The 24,459-nt window shown below is 40.7% G+C and overlaps 1 protein-coding gene and 1 long non-coding RNA gene across 5 annotated transcripts in view; one reads left to right on the top strand and one right to left on the bottom strand.

The window, feature by feature from the left end:
• On the top strand, window positions 1–23,668 carry LOC309866361. The gene is made up of 3 exons (XR_014312603.1): window positions 1–88; window positions 7,655–7,864; window positions 22,017–23,668. It is a non-coding gene; the product is annotated as an uncharacterized lncRNA (long non-coding RNA).
• The window catches only part of RAD51B (RAD51 paralog B), a 681,452-nt gene that overhangs the window by 289,476 nt on the left and 367,517 nt on the right, over window positions 1–24,459 (bottom strand). The gene's annotated exons all lie outside the window — the stretch shown is intronic.

The raw sequence follows: 24,459 nt of genomic DNA on the forward strand, positions 1-24,459 counted from the left end.
GGGTGCCTTAAGAAGTGAGTGTACACACTAGCCAGAGTCCAGCGGTATATAAGGGGACCAAGAGATGGGCCAGTCAATTTCAGATATGGTAAGTAACATGAAGAAATAAAAAACAATGTGTGGGCTACTGACAGGACAGTCAGGGAAGTCCTGTCTGAGAAAGGATGTCTGGGCTGAGATCTGAGACCCAGATCTGGGGTGCCATGGACTTCAGGGCACAGACTGAGGTAGAAGACTCAAACATCAAGGTTCTGAGGCAGAAACAAGATTTGCCGTGCTCTAAGGACCCAAAGAAGACCAACCTGGCCGGAGGCAAGTGAGTGAGGAGAGGAATCAGGGAGGTGGGCCAGGCTAAGTGAGGCAGTGACTGGGACGCCCCGGACAGAGGCTTCAGGTTTGGTTCCATGCATAGTGAGAGGCCCCTGGCAGGTTTCAAACAGGAGACTGATGTGATCTGGTTTGTTTCAAAATCTGCTTATTGGGGCGCCTGGGTGGCTCAGTGGGTTAAGCCGCTGCCTTCGGCTCGGGTCATGATCCCAGGGTCCTGGGATCGAGCCCCGCATCGGGCTCTCTGCTCAGCAGGAAGCCTGCTTCCTCCTCTCTCTCTGCCTGCCTCTCTGCCTGCTTGTGATCTCTGTCAAATAAATAAATAAAATCTTTAAAAAAAAAATCTGCTTATTCTGAGGAATTAAAACTCCAATATTTAATCCCCCTTGTGAAGGTACAGATTTTGTGTTCGGTGAAACCCACTTAAAATATTCATGAGGGTTTGGTGAGTGCTGTGAACTGTGTAAACCTGGCGATTCACAGACCTGTACCCCTGGGGATAAAAATATATGTTTATAAAAAATAAAAAATTAAAAAAAAATATTCATGAGGGTTCAATCCCTCTTGGCCAAAGAAAGGGATGAAGAAAGAAGGGGAGTAAAAAACAGAGGGAAGGGGAGAGAGAGAAAGGGAGGGAGAGACAGAGAGAAAGGGGCAGAGAGAGAAAGAGAAAGGAAGAGAGGGAAAAAGAAAGAAAGGGAGAAGGAGGGAAAGAGGGAATGTCCAATGAGGTTCTACTGCTTCAGGCTGCTAAGAGTTGGGAGCAGGGTAAACAGGGAAAACACAAGGCCCCAGAAAGCACAGTAGGAACGACCCAGTAAGGGCTTGGGCTGAAGCCGGGGAGTGTGTTCACAGCCCTGTTTTCTGGGTGACCAGTGACCCAGAGGAAGAAGGTATGTGATCCCAATGCACCAGCTGAATCTTAACAGTGGCGATGGCACAGAAGAAAAGTATTTCTAGTTGGAAACACTTTCAAATAGGATTCCAGTTCACCCAAGGCAGGATGTGGTCCCACTGCGTCCGTCAGCAAGTACTTATTACATCTCTACCAAATGCAGTGTAGGAACAGAAAAAGATGACAAAGCGAATATCGTGTAAATTACAGATGCAGTGTGCCTTTGAGGACTTGAGAGTCTCGGAGGGAAGCTGGGAGAGAAGAGGGAAATTCTCTGTAGTGGTAGTCAGAGCTGTCTTCACATAAATGTGGGTATTCAGAGGTAAAGCTCCAACCCAGGTCTTTGGATTCCGGGTTCAACAATGTCAAACGTGGACGGACTCACAAAGCCCACGGTTTATGATTCAAACTGTAATGGGATGTGATCAGACACTCCACCAGCTACTTCCCCCAAGAAGACAAAGGTCATCCATAAACAGCCACTTGACTGAATCCACTTCAGCAAATTCAATCTCTTCCAAACCACCATCAGTTTCGTTTCCCTCTGGGGAAGCTACAAAATGTACATGGAGGAAGTGAGAGTAACCGGCTGGTGATCATTTGTCTTTTTTGAAAATGCGCCATCTACACATGACATTTATGCATACGCAGAGACAAACAGCAGCTTTGGGGTGGGTGGGTGGGTGGGTGCGTATGCGTGCACGCACGTGCGCATACACACACGTGTATGTGCATATATATGCATTCTAACAGCTCGTCCAGGAAAAATAAGCACGACCTGAATATGTCAGGTGTGTCTACAGAGAATCTAAAGTGGTACCTCCCAGAGCGAGGATAAAATTGGCCTGGTTTTTCTGACTAGCAAGGAATGCAATTCTCTCCTCGCTGCCCAGAGAGAAATGCTAGCTCCATCAGAGGGTTTGTTTTTACGTTAGTCTCTGCCCTCCACTCAAACTACTTACAGTAAACGTGGCATTTAGTTCACCTGTTTAAGACAACAGTGATTTATAACAGTAGCTGATACACCACGTGGAACCCTCTGGCATATTCCATGACATCTGAAAACTTCGGTTTCTATCCATGTAAAATGGGAACCATGAGATTCGAGTGGCTTCGAGTCAGGATGGCAGGAGCTTCAGCATGGAATCGACTGTGTGAGGTATTAGGAGAAAGCCTTGTGAACATCTTTTATGCTATATTCATCCCCAAAGTGATATGTATGATTAATCTGATGTTAGCTCAGAACTATGAGCTGGAGAGACACGAGGCTCATTGAGGGCCGGTGAGCCAAGCATTCCAAAGAGAACTTCCTCTACAACCATGGGAGGACTCTCCTTCAGGGGCTCTCCAGGCACCAAGAAAGCTCTGGCACAGAATTCCTCTGTGAAATGGCTCATATCTACAAGGGCCTTCCTTTTGATCGACATTAATATTTGCTAAATGACGCATCAAGTCCTAAACACCTACTTTTCATCTACCTACAGAAGGTTATAGCAACCTTCTGAGGTGTATAGGAAAGTCATTATTGTCCTCATTAATATGATTAAACCAAGGCTCAGAGAAGTTATTGGAATTGCATTTTCTAGAGGAGGCAGGATTCTAATCTTAAATTTTGATGATGTCCAGCTATCATTATTTCTGTTAAGCAGTAAATTAAAATTAAACTTTAGCCAAACCATAGCAAATCAGAAAGCAAATCAGTGTTTGCCTGGAGCTGGGGAAGAGAGGGAATTGATCGCAAGGGAACACTCTGGATATTTGCGGGGTGATGGAAATATGGTTATCAGGTACGCCTATTTGCCAAGACTCATCAAACTATGTACTTCACGTAAATTAAAATTTTAAAAATTGGATGTTAATGTAGCCTCCCAATTTTGTTTCACATAAACAAGAGAAATGATTGATTATCATGACTCCTTCTACTGCCTTTGTCCAGAAGATTCATCATCAAGATTCATTTGAAATCTTCTTATGGTAAATATATCCTCTGTTGTCATCTCTTTGATGTTAAATGCGATGACATTAAACTTTTCATATGATACCATATGTATTTACCTTGTCTTGGTTTCTTAGATTGAGATATGTTTTTAATATTTGTGGTTGTCACAGTGTTTCTATTATTAGGGTTACTCTGGGGATCAGAATCAGCTGAATTGTTCACATGGAGAGCTCAAAACCAAAATAGTAAACATTTCTAAAGAGTAAAAATGTAATGTCCTTCCTGAAAGCACAATATTCTTCCCCTTTTCAAATTTCCTTTTACCCAGCAGAAGAGCATACCAGGTCCACAGAGGCGGTGAGGTAGACCAGCAAGTCTACTTTTCAGGGTGAGTCCCTAGTGAGAACAAAGCCTCAAGGCTTTATTCTCCCACTTTGGAGCTGATACAGAATCCTGATTCTATATTCCTAGAACCCAGACCTATATCTCTGTGGCTCTGCGTAGTACATAGAACTACATAAAAAAAAATGGTTTGCTGATGTTTTTGACAAAATAATAAAATTTAGGGGTGCCTGGGTGGCTCAGTGGGTTGGGCCTCTGCCTTCAGCTCAAGTCATGATCTCAGGGTCCTGGGATAGAGCCCCACATCCCCTCTGCTCAGCAGGGAGTCTGCTCCACCCCGGCCCCCCGCCTGCCTTTCTGCCTACTTGTGATCTCTCTCTGTCAAATAAATAAAAATCCAAAAAATCTAAAAAAATATATTGAAAATCATAATAGTAATAACATTTACATCTTTTCACAACCCTTTACACAGTGCTTTCACATTTGTTACTGCACTTGAAGTGACAATCTTGGAGATTGGTACTATTATTAATCCTATTTCATAGAGGTATCAAAGTCATCATGAATATATGTAACTTGTCAAAAGACACTCAGCTTTTAGGTGCTAGAGTAAGAATTTTGTCTTATAGCCTGTCCTCCACTCTTTCATACCACTCACTCTAATAGCTCCACGTAGATCAAAACTCTACCCTCCTTCCAGAGAAGGAAGTATCTAGAGTCTATTTTCAAGAGCGCAAACACTGATCATTTTGCTAGGCAAGGACTTCCTTATAAGCAGGGAAAGAAAGAAGGAACAAACATGATGAGATCATCCATCTACCACTTATAAGCCCCAAATGTACACTTCATCCAGTCTGGTGGTCCTACATCTTACTAACTGTGCGTAACCAACTATATGTAAAATTCATATTTTCCCAGGGTTCCTGGAGGTTTCAATTAGTTAAGGGGCTACCTTCGACTCAGGTCCCTGCTCAGCGGGGAGTCTGCTTCTCTTTCTGCCCCTCACCCTACTCTTGTGAGCACGCTCTCTTTCTCTCACTCATTCAAATAAATAAATACAATTTTAAAAAATAAATTAATTAGATAAAATCCACCTTTTCTTGAGCATAATATTCATCCCTCAAAATACTAGCCATCCACTCTGTCCTCAATTAGATCTTGTGTGTTCTTTCAGAGCAAACTGTTTTCTTCCTCTGTGCTACTTGAGTCACACAAATAAAATAGCACTTACTATCTTATATAGCATAGTTAATTATTTTCATACCAGTATGTCCCACTGATCTGGGAGTACCTTATAAACAAGGTCCATGTGGGGTATGAGGCTGGTTCAGTGGGTGGAGCATGTGACTCTTGATCTTGGGGTTGTGAGTCCAACGCCCATGTTGGGTGCAGAGCTTAAATAAATAAACAAATAAATATTTCAAAAAATGAAACTAAACAAAAAACAAGGTCCATGTGTCATTCAGCTTGTCATTGGCACAGCACCTGATACATAGCAGATCCCAAGGAAATTATTGCTGAAAACACACTATGGAACCTAACACTTACGTGTGACATTCTTAGCCATAAATAACTGATCCATTTTAAGAGACCACGCTTTATTAAGGCCTAACCACTGTCCCAAAGATATAGAAATTCTACTATTATAATCCTGTCTCCAAATCTAGTTTAAGAACTCTATTTTAACCACTGATGAAAATTACCACAGATCTCTAGATCATAAGGGTCCATTCACTCCACACATCAGGGTAATAGGAAATCCTATCAGTTAAGTAAACCATATATAGGACAGGATGCTGAAATCCAAGACTATCCCACTCATTCCAAGGCATCCAGTCACTTGGCCAGTATTTCACCTAATCCACTGACCTAGATTATCCCATTTATTTCTGATCAGACTTTGTGGTATGCATTATATGCTAATGCAGAGATACAGTTCAGAGAGATGAAGATCTTTCCATGATCTTCATCATGTTTTTCATGATTTTCCATGTTTTTCCCACTATACCATGCAGCCTCCATACACATACTTTGAATTTGAGATTAGTAATATCCAGACAAGGCAGATGAGGGGTGGTAAAAGAGGTTAAAACACAGTTCGAACCCCTGTCTCTCACTTCCTGCCATCCATTGTCCTTGGGTCTTGAAAGCTTCTGGCATCTTATTCAGTACTCTGGAATCCCCCCAAACCGGATTCTACTAAACTCTTTTCTGATTGAACTAATTCCCAGCCTCAACCTCTTGCCTCATAACTATGTCAAGGCTCCATGCAAGTTCCAAAAACCAGCTTGAATCCACTCTTCCTTTCTTCTCTTTTCTAGCCTCTAAACGGTAAATATCCTATAAAATGCCTCCTGCATCTCTGGCATTTCCCACAAATTGGTAAGTTCTCTGATACCCTATAGTACTACTTACTGGTTCATCTAAAACATTCTCATGAATCCTTGGCCATCCAAAATACTATCTACTCAGAAAACTTTCTCTTCTGCTCTGGTAAATTCTACCACTAAACTTATAAACCTCAGATAATATAACAGAAATCTTGTTTAAGTAAGTTATTCCAAGTAAGTTATTCCAAGTCGCAGAATTCCTAGAAAACTAAGAACTTTAAAGGCATTCAGACTTCCCTGAAGATGGCCCCAAATGGACTAGGCATGTTGACCAATATGACAACCCTACCCCTGACTACCAGAAGACAGGGTGTCAAAATAGTCCTACTAATTTAGAAGCCATCATCCTAGAGACAAACACAAGCCCTACCCTAAGCTATATACTCTGAGCTCTACCCATTGTTTTTAGTGAATTCTGATGGTGGGCATGAGAGGTCATGAAACAGAGGGTACATCTGCAGAGCCATCTCAAAGGTTTGGCAAAATGGGACAAGCACCCACCCCGTCTGTTTTGGAGGCCTTGGCTGTTGCCAGAAGATAAGTATAAGCCAGTTAGAAGACAAGCACCCAGAAGGTGAAATTTACATATGAAGTAAATTTGCCACTGACTTCTCTTTGGGCTTTGCTTTTTGGCAATCCTTTTCCCTACTATATATGTTGTTTATGATTTTTGCATTCTCCCTTCTGATGATCAAGGCTGCCATTAGTGCTCATTGAAACCAGATGTTTTCCACAAGAAAATGTCAGATGAGGGGAAGGGCTAGACCTGTTATGAAAGAATGTAGGCCTTACAACTTTCCTCCTCCACAACACTTTGCAGATTTGACTCAGGTTTCCGAACTGAAAGCCTGACACATTCTGTTTTGCTTACAGTAAAATGTAGTTTCGTGTGTTCAAATAGGACCTAGTGTCAGAAGAAAAAAAAGCACTGTGAAATATACTACTCTTTACTGTACATGTAACCGATATTAAATAAATCTACAAGGTAAAATTAGCATCAAGTATTCATAATGAATGTTAATATAAAATAAGGTGGAAGTTCAGAAACCTTACTTAAATTTGGCTGAAAATATGTCATTACCACCACTGAGACTATCTGCCCCATGAGTCCCCAACCCATCTATATGGCTCTTTGTATTCTTGCTTCCTTTTCACTTCTTAGGTCTTCCCTGGCTTCTGTGAAACCAGAAATTCCGCTTTTTCTATAAGCTGGTTAGGTGTGGGTTATCACTTGCAGCAAAGAATCTTGACTAAAATGCCATGCTATGCATTAGAATTTTGTGTTCAAACTCCTGGGTGGGCAGTTTGTTTTATAAGCAATCTGCAAACATTAGGAAAAGTGCCTACAGATTTCCTGTTACCTACAATCCTTACAACACACCAGTGAGGTAGGAACCATCTTCTCCATGCCCCTGAGAAAGCCGAGACTCAGACAATAGCTCAAGAAACGAATGGCTGACACACTGGGGAGGAGTCCACCTTGGCGGAGGAGACTCAGAATTCCATGGACCTCCTCAAGAAGTTGGGTGAGGGGGCAGGTGAATATCAATTCCAACTACTCCTAGTAAAAAAGCCTGACTGGTGTGCTGGGGTAGGTTGTTCCCTTCCTCGCTTATCAGATCTACAAGTTTTCTTAGACAGACTGGGCTGGGGATGGGGCTGGGGTGGAAAGCGGGTAGAGGGAGTGGTGCTCCAGGGCAGCTGGCGAGGGGGTCAGGCAGGTGCATGCAAGTTTGACTTTTACTCTGCTTCACCCCACAGTGTCTCAGGTCCCACTCCAGCCACCTTTGGCCCATCTCATCCGGCCACAGACACAGAATAAAAGGAAGACCGGCTCCTACAACTGCTGACGGACCGAAAAGTCCTCACGCCTCCCTGGCTCTTCTTTCCTGTGCTGCAGCTTTTCCCTCCTTCTCTGGCTACAATGTCACAAACACACAGGCGGCAGCATTCGCATGGAACAATGCACAAGTAAGCGTTATTACAAGGTGAAGGGACTCTAGGGAAAAGAGCAGGGGTTACCCACCCTGGCTAGGATGGCTGGAGCCCTGCACTCACTGGAGGAAACTTTCTCACCCTGAAACTATCCTTAACCCCCCAACCTTCCTGACTTCAGAACCCCGTCTTGGATTCCCTTGTTTCTCTCTCTTTTCTGTCGAATCTCACAAGTTCCTTCAGCCTCATCCTTTTTCCACGTATAAAGCCCAGTACCAACCCTATACCTGTTATTGGTGTTGGGGGTGAGGGTGAGTTTGGCTCTCAGTGATGCCCATTCTTGTGCTCTAGGATCATCCATGATTTAAAAAATATTTAATATAGAGGGTCATATTTTACATCAGGATTGCATTCTAAAGTGGGCGTGTAAGGCAAAATTTACGTAGTCAAAATTACCCTGGAAAATCCCTTAAGCCTCCCAGTAAAAAATGTACGATTCTGTAGTTACAAACCGCACAGTAATATGTGTAGACAGTAATATGCATAGCATATAACTAAAAAAACGAGTGCAAAATACAATTCTGCAGTATTTTTAATTATCAACAAGAAAGGGCATAGCTGAACTCGAATAAATTCGGCGGGATGCTGAGGCTACTCCTCCGTGTCTTTCCCCAACCCCCACAGGCTTTCTGCGCACTCCTCTAAGTAGGCTTAAGGGCTCCATTTACATGAAAAGACAGACAGCTCCGGGAACCTTTGAGGCCTTCTCTTAAGATACACAATCACCACAAAAGGAAAGGGGAGAGCATTCTTTCACACAGATCTCTTTTCCTGTTTTTGCCTTGTGTCAGGAACAAAAGACGATTTCTGAAAGAGAAAGCCCGCAAGAAGTGCAGGCAATCATGGCTGTTCTGGGCTGTGAACGATGCCCAGTTTTAGGCTTTCTTTAGCTGTGATATCCTGGGGATGCAGGAGTCCGCCTGACCCATTGGCCGAAGGTCTCTGAAGGATGTGCCCGCCTTAAGAGGAAATCACTTCTAAGGAACCAAGCAGAATTGAATTAGAAACATGCACCCTAGCTGAAGCCTGGGGTAGAACAAAGCTTATGTTAAGCCCTTAAGGATTAATGGAAGATTAATAATTTTTGCGAATATGCTCACAGTCCTTAACTCATTCTCCAAGTATATCTTGAAATATGTTATCAATGACTATTTATGTCACTGGTTGAATGTTTTCTTAAATGTGAGAAAAACAGCTTTTATCACTAGCCTCACTGTCTTCCTCTCCTGCCCATTTCCCCCCTCCCCACATACAAATACACAAACAAGGTCTCATTCACACTGGCCACCTTTTTGTTGAATTCTCCAAGCTTGGTCCTACCCCAGGGCCTTGACATCAACTATTTCCAACTATCTTGAATGTTTTCCTCAGTTTTCTCATCATTTAGGTCTCAGCTCAAACTTTCTGCTCAGAGAGGCCTTCTCTAACTACCCATTCCATAGCAGACTGTCTCTCCACCACTGCCCACCCACCTCCCTGCTGTCACCTGCCTTGTTTTTATTTCCCTTGACACATTTATCACTATTTAAAAATACTACAAATATTTGGGGTATTTGTTGTTGTTGTCTTTTTTGCTTTTGTCTGAGTTCCTCCACTAGAGCTCCTGTGAGGACAGAATCTCTGTCTTGTTTACCATTCCCTCCTCATAGTCTGGTTCGTGCCTGGCTCAGAGTAGGTGGGCAATAAATGTCTGATGAGAGAATAAATCATTTTCAAGCTAAACAGACATAAAGCTGTGGGCCATATAGCCTTAGCCCTCCTGTCTGGACCACAGCATGAGGCCCAGGCTGCCATGCCTATCCTGTCCCTCGTACTTTATGCACCAGGGAGAGGTCAAGAAAGAAAATGAAGCTTGAAGAGGTCAACTTGCAAGTGTAAAGTTATAGAGAGCCAAGAATTATCATAGAATTGATAGGTCTGAGATTTCTCTATATACCATTTTCCCTCTCTGACTACTGAAAAAAGGGGAGAGATGTCAGAGATGTGGAACCATCACCCATCAGGAATATCGGGTCCATCACTGTCTGAAATCCCCAACAGAACTTAGTTGCCATGCTATTAATGAAGACCTAGGCTCCTACTAACTGGCCAAGCCAGACTCAGTAAGAACATAGGGTTCTAATCTAGGATATTATGGGGGAAGCAAGCATGGTTATGACATAACCACTAGATCCATGATGCTTTCTTATTTCACTAAAAGAATATACACCTCCTTTTACAGTACCTGTTGAAATCAACTCAACAGAACTTACTAAGTACCTTGCAGACCAGACACTATGCAGAGAGCTACAGAGGATACTGAGATGAGAATCAGTGGGCTCAGTATCAACAACTTGACTGTGGGAGGCATAAGACAAACGTAAATGTATAAGGTTAAGAGAAGTACCAGAAGAGGCCCAGAGAGTGCTCAGTTATTACTATAATGAATAATCTACTCAGAAGGTAATATACTGAAGGCTGATGGACCCAATAATAAATTTATGTGTCCCTGTAATCTGAGCTATGGAAAGTACCGGAATAGCCAGCTACAGAATAAAGGATACAGCAGTATGATAGTAAAAAACCATGACAAACAAATATTTGTCCCCTTCCAATGTGACAGACATCATCCTTGTTACCTCTACAAGGATTATTTAAATTTTATAATAACCATGTAAGGTAAAAATTCTATTTTTATCCTGTGTTACACATGAGAAATGTGGAGCTCAGAGAGCTGTGATAAAGGACATGAATGGGGACACATCAGCATTGGGCCCAATCTTGACTCAGCACCCAGTCCCCTTGTCATTCCCCAAAATCATTTCCTTGATCAAAAGGTCATATAACCCACCTGTGTGAGACAGAAAACCCACACATCGAATGATTCTCCAAATCCAGCTTTTTTTTAGTGATAATTACACAAACTTGCGAATTAAAGACAAACAAACAAAAATATGGATGTAAGGAAAGCTACAGAACCCAGAAGGCGATTTCTTTTCCAGATGGCACAGAAATAATGTTATTAATTTTCAGCTATATGATTTATTTTTCAGAAATTTCTGGTACAAATATCCACTGGAAAATATCTAACTACAATACAAACAAAGAGACTAAAATAAATGTAATCACTGACTGCTTACCAAAATTTTCTAGGATGACTAAGAGAATTTAATTTTATAAAATGTGTTGCCAGCTTCTTTGACTTGACCTGAATGCTAATGTAAACAATACACTGGTGCCCTGTGCACGTACCTCCCACAGACCTGTGCTCATCCTCAGGTCTACACTTCATTGTACTTGGAATCATATGAAAACAGAGCCATTTATAACCATATTGTCAAATAACAACTGGCATTCTTGACCTTGTCCAATTCTCCAGTCCCTAAAAAAAAGGCAAGTGCCTTCTTACTAAATCACATGTGATGAACCCAGCAAAGGCCTTTTAAGAATTCTATCTGTGCTCTGAGTTTTGAAACCATCCTCCTTTTCTTTGCATTTTGTTCAGTGTTTTCAAACGAGAAAGCAAGCAGACAGGCTGGATGGAAGAAAGATTGAGTGAGGAAAGACCAACATCCACAACTTCCTAAAATCCTCCAGCTTCCTCTAAATGTGATTTCCAACATTGAAAAATCCATTCACATGCATCTAAAAGTAACATTTAGGGGCTCCTGGGTAGCTCAACTGCTTAAGCAGCTGCCTTTGGCTTTCATGATCTCAGCCAGAGTCATGACCCCTGATGTGAGCCTGATGTAGGGCTCAATCCCAGGACCCTGAGATCATGACCTGAGCTGAAGGCAAACGCTCAACTGACTGAGCCACCCGGGGCACACCTTATTACTTTTTTTTAAAGGAATTTTTCTTTTTTCTTGATCCTATCACCCATTTCTCTTCCCTTCTCACCGTCACACCCCCAAACTCTGGCAATCACTAAATTTGTTCTCTGGCTCTATGAGTTTGTTGTGCTTATCACTGTTGTTGTTTAATTCCACAGATAAGAGAGATCATATGGTATTTGTCTTTGTCTGTTTCATTTCACTTAGCATAATGCCATCAAGGTCCACCCATGTTGTTGCAAACAGCAAGATTTCATTCTTTTTTATGAATCAGTAATATTCCATCACATGAATATATACCACATCTTCTTCATCTGTTTACCCATAGGTGGAGACTTGGATTATTTCCATGTCTTGCCAATTGCAAATAATGCTGCAGTGAACATGGGGGCGCAGGTGTCTCTTTGAGACTGTGATTGCATTTCCTCTGGATAAATATCCAGAAGTGGATTTGCTAGATCATGCAGTAGTTCTATTTTTAATTTTTTGAGCAACCACACCATACTGTTTTCCATAGTGGCAATTTACTCTTTCTACACAGCAATTTACTTTTTTAAAAACATGAAGTATAAAAGAAACAAAAGACACAGACTCTACTTCTACAGTGCTTATAATTAAGTTAGGAGGCCAAAAATCATCACAGAGAACATGTTAAAATCTTACTATATCTGTAGATATAAAATTTAGGGTTTTATAGTATCTATAATGGGAATCTTTCCCAAAAAATTACCAATCCCATAACCTTAACAAATGTTTTCATTTATCCATATTCCCCTCTCATCTTGATTCATATATACACAACTGTATAATTTTGTATTCTGTTTTTATTGCTTACCATCCTACAAAAATTCTAATCAATGCATAATCTTTAAAAATCATTTAATTTGAAATTATTATCAATAAATGCACAGTGTATTAAGTGTGTATACTATAGTTGAACTAGACATTATTCCATTGTTAGACACTGGGACATCTTTCCTTTTGTACTGAATGTTGCAATTAGTTGGACTGGTGCATTGATCATTTTGTAATTTTTTTTTCAGTTTCATATTTTCTTGCTTTTCCCTTAGATCCTATATCCCTAGCAATAAAACGTTACATATGAACTTCATTCTTAGAAATATCAATTACTTTTAATCTCTTTAATATATCTTACGTGAATAGAAGATTCTATGTTGATAACTTTAGTACTTAATGGAACTCTATTAGGCTGCTTCCTGTGCCAAAGCTTATCTTTTTGTACAAACTGTCAGATCTGTAGAAGTGTAGTGGCAAGAGAGGCTGGTGAAGGATTAAGACAATAGGTGGTGGGATTTGACCCAGGCCTTGGAAATACACCAGGATGGTGAACTGACTGCAGAGAAAAAGGACACTAAAGAGAAGGAAAAGGGCTTGGGAGGAAAATCAAGTCATTATAACCAAAGTAAAATGACTGAGCAGTGTGCTTTCCCGGCCCATTTCCCTGAGAACAGAAGAGGTATCCCTGGGGAATAGCTGTGACCAGGAGGAGAAGGGACACACTATGGAAAAGACTGAGAGTCAGACACAAGCACTGAGACCTTCCCAACTAAAAGTTATCCAGAGTCACAGTCATCAAATCAGATGAAACATTTAGTGGACTACCTGATACGTCAAAAAGGGGACTTCAGGTACCCAAATCTTTCTGGCAGAATGAAGAGGCATCTCTTATCCTCTCCATAGAGAACACTTTGCAGCATCAAATGTCAAGGGGCGTGTCAGAAATGGCCAGGGAAATGGCCACCAACATTGGCCAGGATAGGTTACAAGGGTGGTGTAACTTCAGTTATGAGGGCTATACATCCAGGAACCAGCCCACAAATTCCATGCCAAAATAGGGTAAATCTAGAGGCATTTGTCAAATTCAGTGTGTCATCTGACCCAATCTAGTCAGAGGTAAGGTGCAGCACATATATACGTTGACCACAGTATAATGTCCTGGATCCAGATGAACTTTCTTTGCACAGTATTTATTATTCTAATAAACTAAATGGAATGTTTAGAGATGACTGGAGCAATCTGATTGGCAAACTTACAGGGCATTAATTCTTCCAAGGTGACTGGTGCATAAAAAGTGAAACTATAGCACTCATATAAACAATCCACCTGCCTCGTTTCCCTCCCCCAGGCACCTCTAATTTTCAGCTTATGTTAGCTGTAAGACGAGCTAATGTTTTTAGTGTAGAGAAATGGCATTATTCCAGACATAGAACTTACTTTAAGAAAAAGAGGACAAATTGTATAGCCATACAGACTGTATCAATAGGTATCCATGACTAGGGACTACGATGAACTGCTACTACATTTCAGCAGAGAGGTGAGACCATGGCACGAGCATTTCAGAAACTAAATCCCGACTTATTCAGGCATCAGATGTTCCACTTTAGGTGGAAAAACTATGTGATAACTTTTGCCTGTAAATATGTGTACTTTTGAACTCATCTCAATGAAATGACCACAACTCAACAATACAGTTGAATGGTCTCACTCTTTTAGGTCCTTCCCTGTGGGTACTGTGAAAAAGAAGAGCGAATGATTGTCTTATGGGGCAAGAAGGTTATAAAAGGAGCTAGACAAGTCAGATATGAAAGCAGGCTTTGAAACTATGGGGCCAGACAAGCCCCATAGAGAGGTACACATCCTCTTTCCTGGGTCTAGACAAGCAATGAGGTAGGTGCCCTCTAAGGTCAATTCTTTCTTTTCTTTTTCTTTTTCCTTTTTTTTTTTTTTTAAACCCATGGTCAATTCTTAATTATCTCCAGTTAACTGTCTTACACTTACCTTTACTGTTATTCTCCACCTCTCACTGATATTATTAATATTATTAACCCTTTCTATCAACCTTTTTGTTTACCTCCATTTCTAAGTTTATTCTTAGACTCCAAAGAGGAAACATTTTTGGAAAATACTTTGAAACACAAACCTTGAGATATTAATGTTTTCAGAGTGGACAGCAAGAGAGGAAAACGAAAAGAAAGAAAAGGAACAAGAGCACAGTGAAAGAGGAAGAGGACAAGAAAGAAACGAGGAAGAGAGAGAGTGGGAAGAGAGGTACTCAGTGAAAAAGGGGGAGTATTTCTTAAGGAATCTCCACACTGTTTTCCAAAGTGGCTGCACCAACTTGCCTTCCCACCAACAGTGTAAGAGGGTTCCCCTTCCTCCATATCCTCCCCAACACTTGTTGTTTCCTGTCTTGTTAATTTTGGCCATTCTACCTGGTGTAAGGTAGTATCTCAGTGTGGTTTTGATTTGAATCTCCCTGATGGCTAATGATGACAAACATTTTTTCATGGGTCTGTTAGCCATTTGTATGTCTTCTTCGGAGAAGTGTCTTCATGTCCTCTGCCCATTTTTTTATGTTGATTATCTGTTTTGTGTGTGTTGAGTTTGAGGAGTTCTTTATAGATCTTGGATATCAGCTCTTCGTCTGTACTGTCATTTGCAAGTATCTTCTCCCATTCCCTGGGTTGCATCTTTATTTTGTTCACTGTTTCCTTTGCTGTGCAGAAGCCTTTGATCTTGAAGAAGTCCCAAAAATTCATTTTCGCTTGTTTCCTTTGTCTTTGGAGACATATCTTGAAAGAAGTTGCTGTGGCCTATGTCGAAGAGGTTACTGCCTATGTTCTCCACCAGGATTCTGATGGATTCCTGCCTCACGTAGAGGTCTTTTATCCATTTTGAGTTTATCTTTGTGTATGGTGTAAGAGAATGGTCAAATTTCATTCTTCTACACATAGCTGTCCAATTTTCCCAGCACCATTTATTGAAGAGACTGTCTTTTTTCCACTGTATATTTTTTCCTGCTTTGTCAAAGATTAGTTGACCATATAGTTGAGGATCCACATCTGGGCTCTCTACTCTGTTCCAATGGTCTATGTATCTGTTTTTGTGCCAGTACCATACTGTCTTGGTGATCACAGCTTTGTAGTAAAGCTTAAAAATCAGGCAACATGATGCCCCCAGTTTTGTTTTTCTTTTTCAACATTTCCTTAGCAATTCAGGGTCTCTTCGGGAGATTTCTTAAGAAATTAAAAATAGAGCTTCCCTGCAATTGCACTATTGGGTATTTACCCCAAAGATAGAGATGTAGTGAAAAGAAGGGCCATCTATACCCCAATGTTCATAGCAGCAATGGCCACAGTCGCCAAACTGTGGAAAGAACCACGATGCCCTTCAATGGACAAATGAATAAAAAAGATATGGTCCATATATACTATGGAGTATTATGCCTCCACCAGAAAGGTGAATACCCAACTTTTGTATCAACATGGATAGGACTGGAAGAGATTATGCTGAGTGAAATAAATCAAGCAGAGACAGCCAATTATCATATGGTTTTGCTTACTTGTGGAGCATAACGAATAACACGGAGGACATGGGGAGATGGAGAAGAGAAGGGAGTTGGGGGAAATTGGAGAGGAGATGAACCATGAGAGACTGCGGACTCTAAGAAACAAACTGAGGGTTTTGGAGGGGAAGGGAGTGGGGGGCTGGGTGAGCCTGGTGGTGGGTATTATGGAGGGCATGTATTGCATGGAGCACTGAGTGTGGTGCATAAACACTGAATTCTGGAACACTGAAAAGAAATAGAATAGAAAAAAAAAGAAAGAAAGAAAAGGGAGGGTATGAAAGGGGAAGGAGAGGGAAGAGAATAAGCAACTCTAGTTAGAATCATAAAGAGTACTTTTCCAGAAGTGAAGGGATCAAGGCAACAGAGAGGGATATGCTGGACTGTTTTTTAGCCCTTCCCAAATCACCTCTTAATCACTCAGCACCTAATGAGTATTGCTAAAGCCCAATGGTACACCTTGCATTCAAACAGATAGAGGCTCTTCATAATGTTTATGCCATGGACCCCCTGGTGGTTTGATGAAGCCTATGGACCCCCTCCCAAAAATAGTGTTTCTAAGTGCATAAAATACATAGGATTACATAGAAAACCAATTTTATAGAAACCTAGTTTCTAAAATAATTTTTAAATATGTGAAATATTAGTAAATATGCTTCCGAATCCATTACACAGCAAAATCCAGTAGTGGGTCTCATATGAATATATGATGTTAAAGTAATGATGAGTATAAAAATATTTCAAGATACCTAAAACAACTGAAATGTAATATTGAATATCTGTAGTTTAAAATCACGGGTACTGCTAATATTACTGTGGTTTGTTGCCTACATTCAGAATTGAAGGAAATGTCCATTTCAGTGATAAAGATTAGTGAAAATGGATACATAATTCCTTTCTCATCCAATTTCGGAATTCAGAAGTGGGGAAGAGCAGGTCCATTTGACACTAGGATAAGAAACACTTATTCTATTCTCATATAAAGAAATAAAAACTGGAAAAGTTAGTCTCTCTTGTTTTATGAACCTTTTAATTTAAGGGCAGCATCAGAATCCACAAAATTATGCAGACTAAAGTTGCTGAAAAAACCAAGAACTCCGAAGAAACGTGACTGAAAAAACAACGAACATGAAGTGGCACTAATTATAAAGGCTCTTAGGAAAGGCAAGTCCTTTCCAAAGTCCTAAAAAAGTACTAACATATTGGTGGCATTGACTAATTGAAAAAATTAAATTTAAGCCCCACCTCATATGACACATCAAGGTGAGAGCCAGACAAATAAGAATGATATATAATGAAGACTACTCAAAACACTAGGGAAAAAATGGGTATTTTTCTTCTTTGTTTTTAGTGATTTTGAGACAGAGTAGGATTTAATACAGTACTTGAGGCTTAACAAATATACTAGTAAAACATATGGCAAAATAATGAAGTGGGGAAGAGTGTGGGCTCACAGATCAGACTGCCTGGGTTTACACCACTTCTATTTATATAGAAATGTATATATATATACCCTCTGCCTTAGTTTCTTCATCAGTGAAACAGAGATAACAGAACCTACTTTACAGGTTTGTTATATAGAGTAAAAATATATAAATTTATGTATATACAACAGTTGACATGGCAACTAAGTGCTAAAAAATGTTTAATTTTTATTATATAAATATGTGTTATTATTATTGTCATTATTATAGCTTCTTTTAAGGTCGTTTTAAGCCTAAAAAAAAGAGGTGATAAAGGAAAATACTAATACAGTTGATTATATAAAAATTTAAGACTTGTATAATCTGTTATGGTTATCTGCTATGGTTCTATAAACAAAATTAAAAGACAAATGAAAAACTAAGGAAAATAATTGAAATAAATATGAAAGACAACAGGTTAATAGCCATACCATATAAAGAGTTCTTATAAATCCATATAAAAACACACATTAACATTCCAGTAGAAAAATGAATAAAGGGCATAAACAGAAAACTCACAGTAGACAAAATACAATATGTAGACAATTTGTTCAAAAAAAGATTTCAGGATGCAAGAAAATAGCTAAAGTAAATGTTAAATAGAAAAATACTGGGGGGCGCCTGGGGGGCTCAGTAGTTTAAAGCCTCTGCCTTTGGCTCAGGTCATGATCCCAGGGTCCTGGGATTGAGCCCCGCATCGGGCTCTCTGCTTAGCAGGGAGCCTACTTCCTCCTCTCTCTCTGCCTGCTTCTCTGCCTACTTATAATCTCTGCCAAATAAATAAATAAACAAAATCTTAAAAAAAAAAGAAAAGAAAATAAAAATATTGAGCCAAAACTACACACAGTGTGTTAGTTTTGTAAATACTTGCACAAATACATTGAAAACTTCATAAAAGTAAATACACGAAAATGTTAAATCCTAGTTAGAGAATTATGAGTAAGTGATTTTTATTTTCTTCTTCATATTTTTCTGCCTTTGTGAGTGGAGAACTTGGCCAAATTTACAATGAGGAACATTCCTTTTTGATTAAAACACATACACATACACACACATAGAGCATTGCTTGAAAAAATGAAAAATTAGGAGCCATCCAACTGTCCATCAATAACAAATGGGTTAAAAATACACATAATCTGTATGCATGTATTTAATATAAATAGGCAACTGTTAAAAAAGAATACAGCATATTTCTTTCTGCAGTGTTTTCACATAAAAAGAAACTACTTGCAAAACAGTTTATGTAAGCATGACCCCATTTAAAATACTGTGTCTATTTCTCCATTATTTGGCAAAAATATGTGTGTGTGCATGCACTCACATGCACGGCATGCCTGGAAGGAGGGGTGGTGAAGGAGAAGTAGGAAAATAGATTAAGGCCTGGGGGAGTGTACAGAATTTCCAGAATCGACAGGACCATGTTCACATTCACATGTAAATTCAAAAATACATATCCACACTGGATTTACATAATTTAGATGGCTCCTATTTCTCCATTCACATAATTTCTCAAGACCTACACAGACTATTTCCAGGAAAACCAGAACCTAATCATGCTCTAAAGCCCAAAATGTCCACAGCTAAAATACAAGTAAGTGTGGTGTGTGTGTGTGTGTTACATTGTATTTTGCTGTTTTCAAGTTTTAGCTGCCTGGTTATAGGTATACTTAATTCCTTCAGGCTGTAGGATTAAAAAAGGAATTTGGGTTCTTTCTCTTCTGTAGAAGCTACAAAAGACCCTTTAGAAATAAGGGACTTAAAAAGAAAGTCTTCTGGCTCTGAAAGACACTTCTTTTAAATTCTCAATAAAAATCAGTTCCTTCCTGCACCTTACAGGTTACAAAGCCTTCCCCAAATGGCAGACAGGTCCATCTTTATGGGCATGGCTGAGTGAGAACTGTGTTCAGTCATAACAGACCCTGGTGTTTTTCCTATAACATCGGAAAATGGAGAATTTCTACATAAATGTGTTAGTATAACATCTTTAAACAACATTTATTCCTTCTCATTATTGAAAACAACAGTATTTCACATTTTTATAAGGGTTGAGCTGGAAAAGCACAGCACTAACGTCTCAAAAAAATCTTCAGAGCAATGAGTCAAGACTCTGGGCCCCGCAGACATGGAGGCAACTTCAGGTGGCTTGTGAACACGGGGAGACAGTGGTGTGTTTGCAGGGCACTTCAGAGAACAGAAGCCCATCATGGGAAAGTCTTTTTCTTAAAATTATTTCCTTTATTCTGTTCTCCTAAACATTAGAGTCAAGTGACAACTCCTCCACATTCCTTCAAAAGTTCCAACAGGTTTTAAGCTATTTACCAGCATTTAAAAGAGAAAAAGACTCTTCCTTTCTGTAGCTACATTCCCCTCTGAAAACACAACACATGCTTGGCTCTTTCACCTCATGCTTTTAAGAAGGAATTTTAATGGGATGGAGCTCCTCGAGGTGCACAAACTTAGGGGGAGGAGCACAATAGTAAATTATACAAAAAGACTGAGCCCACTGGCCACTGCCAGTGATGTAAAGTCCATAAACAAAATGTGTCTTAAAGAAAAAAAAAATTCCTCCTTGAAAGGTGCGACAGAAGAAGATGAATCGCTGCTTTTTCTCTGTGTCTGTCATACAAGAGCCAAGGACTTGTCAATGACTCCAAACAGCAGGGCCTTGACAACTGGTCAAAGACAACGTTGTTTTGTCCAGCGTCTCTCTGCTCTCTGGAAGCATTTTCCTCCCAATTAATGTAAGTTATGAGGCTGCACTGAGGAGCTCAATAAATGGAGACTCGAGAAGATTTGCTGGCTCTTTCATGCTGAAAACCACGGTAAACTGATAGCTACAGCTTGTGTCCACGAGGGTGCAGGTGCCGGAACTTCTGGTCAACCTCTGCTCACAACTGTGAGCCCCCAGCTCTCCTCTGTCATCCTGTTTAGCCAATATTCTCTCCTCTGCTATGAATGCCCCTACCCCAACACACTATGCCTCAACTCTACACTCCTGTTTCTTGTGGCTAGACCCCAGCTCCTCAAGTCTCTGGTTTTGAGATGTCGTTCGGATGTAGGTGTCAGGCCCTCAGTGAATTAAGGCTGTGAGTAGGGGCTGGGCAACACCCAAACGGCCTGTTCCCAGAGAATTTGGCCTATTCTGGAAGTGGGTTTCTTTTTCCCCCATGGATAAAAATAATAAAACCACTACCCCTGTGTTATTCACTTTGGAAATACAAATCCAAAGAATTCTGCCAAGATACGAAACCATCTAATTAAAGAAATTGTTTAAATTTGGGTTATTTCCCTTAAAAGTAAACTACACAGCTCTATACCTTGAACATTATAATGAGAAAATTAAGCTGCTTGACTCAGAAACAAATATAGAAGCAAGCCGTGACTCATTTTTACCATTGTTCTATTCCAGAAACTTAAAAGCATGGCCTGCATAGCGAAGATCCACATAAAAATGCACAGACACATTTGCTGTAGTCCTAAGAGCAGAAGATATCAATTAATTGGAGGGTGTGAAAATAAAGACAGAACAAATGGTGGGGTGGGGTGGGGTGGGGTGGGGTGGGGGGAATAAGGAGGGAGGAGTGACAAACAACAGCAAAAATATAAATAATTCAGAATGGATGCTACATACAAAAGTGGGAGCAAAGCCAGGCTATAGTTCAGAGACTGGATGTAGGGTTATTTTGTGCAACACATTGATTCACTAAAGCACCAAAGCAGCTATTAGAGGAAACAATAAAGAGGTCCCCTCCCCCTGGAAATTTGAACCCTGCTTTGGAATTTTTATGACATTTCATTCTTAACAAACAAGAAAGTCTCACAGTCCCCTTGTAGCTTCAAAGCAGCACTGGGGTGGTGGCCTGTGATAGATGCCCTTGGTCTGATTTATAGATGTTGCTTCAGGTATGCTCAAAAGTCATAGAGTTTATTCTTTATGAAAGAGAAGCAGCTCTGGCAGGCAGACCAATAAAGCCCCCCAACTTACGGGCTTATCCGGATGACTGCCGCTCACCTGGGTCACTTCTACAGGCCCTCAATTTGCCCGTGCCTTCACTGTAAAAGTAGGGTCGTACCAGCAGCCCCAGCTCCAAACTACAAATGTCCTGAGATTCCCAGGTAGAAAGTAGTGGACGGTGTGGTGGGAATCCCTGTGTAAAACTACACACCAGTTACTCTTCGTTTTATGCAACAAGTGGGCTGCTGAAAAGTCAAGCTTTAAATACTTCTTTTTTCGTGTTTGTAAATGGAATCATTTACAATTCACATCAGGAACTTGCTATTTAATGAAATCCGATTGTGGTTCCAGCTGTAAAGCACAGAATCCTTCCGTAATTAAAATAAAATCTTTTTTGGATCCATTTTAGACATTCGGACTTGGTTTCACTAGAGTTCCTTTAGAGTAAGGAACTTACTGAGTGTCCACTTAGAGTATTATCCCTAGTCATATGTATTTTGTTTGGTTTTAATGCTACTCTTTTCTTTTTCAGCAAAGACTCCAAGAAGTATTTGTGGACCCCAAATTCCCACTCTTCACAGCTTGGAAGGACACACCTGGTGCTGCTGCTTTCCTTAGCTTGGTGAGAGGAGCCCAGGTGGAACAGACACTTGGAGAGTGTGGAGACACCAGCAAATCATTAGGGAGGAAAAAAAAAAAACCCAAAACAAAAAAACAACTGGAGGCAGTGTTGCCCCCACCATGCAGCAAGATTTCTAAGCTAAAGAACTGAACCACCATCCAGCTGCACTTTAAAAACACAAGCCTGTTTTGTATACCTGAGTCGGTGAGGCCAGCATCTTCCGGCTGACCCAGGTCTGCCACGGCTGCCACAGCTGCCACAGCCACAGACACGACCGACTCAGGGCAAGGACTTGGGCGCCTTTGCCCCGGACCCTCGATGAGCTGCTGGCGCTCAGGGCAAAAGTGCCAGTGCCACTGGGGGCGTCTACTCCGATCTGCCATTTCAAAGCAGCTGCCTGCAGGCCCTGTCTGCCCTCTGCTAGGGGAATGCAATGGAGCAGAAAAAATAAAATGCTGGGGAGCTGGGAGGTGGGGACAAAAAGAAAGAAAGAAAGAAAGAGGGAAACCTTAAAGGCACTATCTTGGAAGCATATGTTTTAGAATCACTGCAGCCAGTTCCCTGTCAAGAAAATATTGGCTAGGTTGTCTGGTCCGATCTCCTGCAGCCCAGGATGGCTTCTGCCTCCCAACTCAGGTCTCTCAACCAAGAATAGCAAGAAACAAAGGAGACCGCACTTTGTGGTGTAGTCATTCTGCCACCTAGTGTTACATATCAAAACAAACCAATGACCACTTGATGCGTTAAAAGAGGAAAAAGAGAATGGAGAACACTGCTCGTGGCATTTGTTTTTTCCTTTCTAGAAAAGAACATTCTTTCCTTATCCTGGAAGCCTGGGAAGGCATCACCAACTTTTACAACAGTCATTTTCTCCTTTGAACTGAAAGCCAGAGAGCATTATTAGGTCTGCAGTTTCGGATGTGAAGGAGAAAGGAGTTAACGTCAAAACACATCTTAATGATTTCTTAAAAGACCAATGCTTCCCGGAAGGAAGAATATAAGGTCAGGGCAATACCTCTATGTAAAATAAATATCACAGACACGATAATACAAACCAGGAAGCAAAACCACATAGGACTGGGTGGGGACGGCATACCCCTGCACTTTCTGACCTAGAGAAGAGAAGAAAAAGCAAGCAGAAAAAAACCACGGATTTCTACTTAAGGCATCATCGCTTCTATAGCTAACTCACGGGGAGGTCATGAATAGGCTGTAGCCTACTGGAGAGAAATTCTTGGGTTTGAGTCCCAATTCCATAGCTTCCTGGCTGGGCTGGGTGAACTGTTCAGGATCACTGAGCTGTGATCTGCTTTACTAGAAAACAACTGTACTTATGTCTATTCTTCCTTCATTCACAAAACTGTCCAAGAGGATCCATTAGGTAATGTGCGTGAAGGCATTCTGTCAACTATTGAGCACCATGAAGACCATTTCCCCACGCTATTATTTCTTTCTCAGGTTTACGGTTTACGTGGCCCCTGGTGGAAAGAGTTTGGGTAACCAACCTGTCCTAGAGTGCTAGTGTTTACCCTCAAATAAAGTGATTTTATGGCTAAAAGAAATATTAAGTAAGAAATATTCAAATATTCACGTAACATATGAAAACACCCCCCCCACTAGACTAATGAAAAATTACCACTATAGTTTTAAAATCCAGTTACTCCAAATGTTTCTCCTTAAAATTACGTTCCCTTGAGAATGATAAGGTTATCTTGATTAGCTGTTTCTACTAAGATTGATACAGTTGTCCAAGTTCTTAAAGTGACAGAGAGCCTGAACTGAACTTCTCCTCTCATGGGCATGGCCTGCCTGGTGATGATCAACCAAGCATCAGGAACTCTAGCTTTTCATTTCTGTTCCCACAATAACCAAGTGGGGCAACTGCAGGCAAGTCACCTAACTGCTCTCAATTTCGGTTTCCAAATGTGCACAAAGTAAAGGGTAGAATTAAAAAAAAAAAAAAATGCTCCTTCCAGTTCTAGAATGAAAAGTTGTTCTTCCACTTTCGAGAGTGAAATTCAAAGCTCAGGGTAGACCAGCTATACTGTAATTCTTGAGAAAAGTCCTAAGAGTTACATAAATTTCCAGTCCCTGGACAGGAGGGATAGCCTCAGGAAAGATGGCCACTGCAGAGAGGTATTTGTGTGTTTTCTATCAGCATCTCTTAAAGCTGCTCAGAAACTACCGTGGGCTAAAACCAACAGATTTCAAGAAAGTGCTTACCCAGCCACCTACCTAGGCTTTCAAAATTCCAAAAGAAGATTTTGCTTCCATTAGCTCTGAAAACACTTTTTGCTCTTTTTAGTAATATTTTTAACAATGCCAAGAAAAGAGTTCTGTTTATCCAGATTTC

The sequence above is a fragment of the Mustela nivalis genome (assembly GCF_964662115.1).
Source record: "Mustela nivalis genome assembly, chromosome: 6".
Classification (NCBI taxonomy): Eukaryota; Metazoa; Chordata; class Mammalia; order Carnivora; family Mustelidae; genus Mustela; species Mustela nivalis.